The sequence below is a fragment of the Microtus pennsylvanicus genome, chromosome X, assembly GCF_037038515.1.
Source record: "Microtus pennsylvanicus isolate mMicPen1 chromosome X, mMicPen1.hap1, whole genome shotgun sequence".
NCBI classification, from domain to species: domain Eukaryota; kingdom Metazoa; phylum Chordata; class Mammalia; order Rodentia; family Cricetidae; genus Microtus; species Microtus pennsylvanicus.
In genome coordinates, this window is record NC_134601.1 from 111,107,434 (window position 1) to 111,112,019 (window position 4,586).

The window sequence follows — 4,586 nt, forward strand, 5'->3', positions numbered from 1 at the left end:
AGGATAGGATGAGTTTAAAATACTTAGAGAAAAGAAAACTGGACTTAAAGGACTGAATGAGAGAGCATGAAAACATGGGAAAGTCATCAAAATTAATAATTCTCATCATGGATGGGGAGATTTCTTATGGCAGTCTCTCAACATCAACAATTTGGGGAAATTTCATAAAAAGGGGGGTTGTTATTATCATGACATGAGAAACAGGCTCACTATCATGAGTTGTTTTTTAATTTTGTTTTTTGTTTGGTTGTTTTTTATGGACTAGAAGATTATGTGAGAAATTAAAGAATTCTAGCACTCATTTCCATACATACTATGTTCCTGAATTATTTATTTTTAGCAATATTAATTAAAATCCAGAACTCATAAGACTAAGTGTGCAAGAATTTATTTAATGAAAATCCGTAAGTCACTCAATGAACTACTGAAGCAGCCAAGACAGGATATGTAACTGGAGGCCACCTGTCCTTCTTGAAATAGTGTCAGAAACTGGGAATTTTAGGGGTGGGATATTTGAAGAATATTTGTGATTACTCCTTGTAATTTTGGATTTTCAAGTGTATGTAAGTTGAAAAATTACATTTAAATGATATAATATATTCATGAATGCTGGGGAAGAGTGAAAAAAGGGAAATTGTGCCACCCATTAGAAATAGAATGGAAGAGAGGGTTGCCATTGCCAGGGCAGTGCCCACTTTCTGGGTATCTGGGAAGAGGGTGTGCGGAAAGATGGGGGAAATCAATCCCATTGTTGCGAATGATGGATAAATAGTTGAACAAGGTGGACAGGAAGACAAAACTGCTAGCAATGACGTTCAGAATCCCTGGCAGGATGAATGGATTGTAGGTGTCTTTCTTCTGGAGTCTCCCTGAGTACAATTTCCAAAGAGCCACAATGACAGTGACTGTGGCAATCATGCCGAGAAAGCTGGAGATCAGTAGCAGGTGTTGAGCCACTCGAATATCCAAAGGGATGAAGCTGTCCTGGTAGGTATATTTGTAACACACTTTGGAAATGTTGGAATTGCCTTCCTGGTGGTAAATGCAGACTTTCCACATCCCCACTAAAGTCATTCTGGGCTTGGAATCCATGGGCTCCCGAAAACACCACACTCGCCACTGCGGGAGGCACATAGAGACACTGCACAGGATCCATGCTAGTGTAGCCAGAGCAAAGCCTCCTAGCTGCCGGCTGGCACGCCTGCTGGCCATCACAACGGTGACACTGAACACCAGGCAACTGCAAAGAAACACAGGACATCATGAGGATGGATTCTTCAGGACTGGGAGATTATCCCCTGTGGAGGAAATAAGGGGAGAAGGGTGTTGTTGAGCAGATGGACTTTTGACCAAGCAATCTCCTGCAGGGAGTATGTTCTGATCAAACCCAGAAGGGCTTGCTCTGTGTCAACATTTACTAGCAGGTTGATAATCCACACACAATCTAAGTTTTCCTTTTTACACTATTTATGGACACATAGTGAATTGTGGCCCCAAATATTTAGCCATCCAGATTGTCATCACACCATGAAATTTCATACTGGAAATAGAAAGCCACTTCAAGTTCCACAGTTGAATAATTTATGCAATATCCACACCACAGTGTTATATGCCAATCTTAAATATACAAGTGGAATCATACATTTAGAATAGGTATCTGTGGCTTAGTATACATTTTTGTGGTTTGTCGTTGTAGGAGCTGAGGGTTGCATTCTGCCACCCAGCTCCCGCCACAGGCTAGCTTTACCCAAAATAACAACACACAAACTGTATTCTTTTAAACACTGCTCGTCCCATTAGTTCCAGCCTCTTATTGGCTATCTCTTACATATTGATCTAACCCATTTCTAATATTCTGTGTAGCACCACTAGGTGCGCTTACCGGGAAAGATTCAGCATGTCTGACCTGGCGGCTGGCTGCATCGTGTCTGGCCCAGAGAGGGGAAGCATAGCGTCTCTCTGAGGTGTCTTACTTCACTTCCTCTTCCTCCCAGCATTCTGTTCTGTTTACTCCACCTACCTATGTTCTAACCTATGAGGGGCAAGCAGTTTCTTTATTATAATTAACCAATGACCTTCCTCCATCAGTTTGTTATTTTGCTTTTTTTGCTGTTTGGGGGCATTTGTTTGTTTTGTAACATTGTATGGCTCTATATCCCAGGCTGGCCTAGAACTATGTTCCCAGTGTGGCCTTCAGCTTGCGGCAATCTTGCCGTCTCTCCTTTTCAACTGCTGGTATTAGAGGCACATCAGGTAACTAATGTCAGGTTTACAAACTTCATCAATGGTATAGCCAGGTTGAGCAGTTTGTCCTCAAGATATGGATGACCTGTGTTTCTCCACTCCATCATTGAGTTTTGACATCTGGATTAATGCTGAGCTTTAACTATCATAGAGTCAAATACATATGAAACTATGTATGCATGATCAGGCATATATAAATCTTTGGTTTGATATGCATTCTTGTTTCTCTTAGGCATACCCTAGGGAGCAGAATTTGGGGTGATATTCATACTTTAAAATTCAATACATTATTTTACTTACAGGTTGCCCCATTTTATACTCCCAGGGTAGCATGATATGGAAGAGCCAGATTTTACAAAACATTGGTGCAGACAGAAGTTTCTGTCCTACCCGGACCCACAGCTGTTCAGTCCCAAAGAAATACACAGAAGCTTATATTAATTATAAACTGGTTGGTCTATTAGCTCAGACTTATTTATTAACTAGATCTTACAACTTAAATTAACCCTTAAGTCTTATCTATGTTTATTCACGTGGCTTGGTACCTTACTCAGGTAGGCATTCTCATCTTGCTTCCTCTGCATCTGACTGGTGACTGCATACTGAGCCTCTCTTCTTTCCAGAATTCTCCTAGTCTGGTCACCCTGATTATACTTCCTGCCTGGCCAATCAGTGTTTTATTAAACCAATACAGGTGATAAATCTTTACAGGGTACAAGAGCATTATCCCACAGCACATTGATTATCTCAAAAATCTAATATACCAATGCCAATAAATTATGAATGAGTGAAAAGATCTAAATCAATAGAGAATTAGCTTATTCTGGCCAGTGCATACAACAAGTTCTTATAATGCATATTACCTTGACTCAAACCATTCCCTCATCTGTTTGACACATGTTCAGCATTAACACTATCTAGCTACTAGGGATAATTTACACTTTCAGGCATGTGTAAAATACAGAGAAAATTATAAATATATACTTAGTGTGGTGATCTTATTGTCCACTTGACCTATTATAAAATAATCTAGGACAGGAGTATCCATAACAAATTGTCTAGGTTAGATTTTCTGTGGCATGTCTTTGAGGGATTTTGTTGAATATGTTAAGTGACGTAGGAAAATTTGCCCTGGTTGGGTGTGTGGGTGCTGGTACAGCATTCTCTTGGAAGAACACTGCACTATGAGTAGAGAAAGCAATTTGCGTGCTAGCATGAATGTATTGATTAATTTCTTGATTGTGGTTATAATGTAACTAGCTGCTTTATGTTCTTGCCTCTTTGCCTTCCTCACAATGACAGAATTGTTAACCCAATAATCACTACTTAATTTACATTGCTTTTTTCAGAGTATTTTGTCATATCAAGAGAAAAAGAAACTGAGTCACATAGTATTTGTTGATTTATTTATATTTAGCCTATCATGAAATATGCATGTTGAAGTCTGAGGGTCTGATAATCTGGCCTCACCTTTCACTTGCCCTGGTATAGCTGACCCTGCTCCTTGTGGATACTGCAGGAGGAGATTTCATCCAGCCCCTCAGGGAATAGCTGTCCATACTTGTGAAAGTTGGGACCACCCCTTACCATGGACACACACTTCACCTGGGCAATACACTAGAGAAGACCCTCTTGGAGGGAGTACAGGTGAGTCAGCCCTGAGAGCATGAGAGCAGCAGAGCTTATCCCGCCCACCCCCCCTTATCTGCCATGTGGTGGCAGGGGTGAGGAAAAGATGCCTACCCCCGCCTTGCTATCTGCAGCAGACAAGAGAGCTGGCCTCCTGCTGTGATCAGGCAAGACAGAAAACTGCTGTCAACAGCCTCCAGGTCATGAGAATGGTAGAACTAGTCCTTACCCTCGCCAGTTGTAGTGCACTGGATAACGGGCCCTGCCCTCAGTCTGGGTAGCACAGTAGAGCTAACCCTGTTGTTGGGGGCACAAGTGAGCCAGCTCTGAAGGTGGGAGAGTGGTAGAGTTGCCCCCATCCCCCTAAAGCAATAAGGAGGGAGGGACCTGCACCTCATCTGGACAAAACAGTAGAGCCGGCCCTGGCGGTGTGAGTATCGGTGTGCCAAACTTGAGAACCTGGGAGCAGGAGAACTTGCCCTGCTCCTTGATGAAGGCTGGTAAGCTAGCCAAGGCAGTGCTAGAGAGCTTTCCCAGGCAGTAATGATGAGGAAGAGCTGATGGGCTGAAAAACCCAGTTATCACCCAAGCCCAGAACCAGGACTATGAGTTGTCCCACCCCAACATCTACCTCGTCTATGAACTGTTGGGGCATGAGAATGGGACAGACCTACAGATGCAAAACTGTCCTGTACATGACACAGGATCATAAG

At 42.3% G+C, this 4,586-nt stretch overlaps 1 pseudogene; it reads right to left on the reverse strand.

Moving 5' to 3' along the window:
- Positions 1 to 600: 600 nt before the first annotated feature.
- On the reverse strand, positions 601 to 1,212 carry LOC142840497 (claudin-34-like; annotated as a pseudogene).
- Positions 1,213 to 4,586: the final 3,374 nt, after the last annotated feature.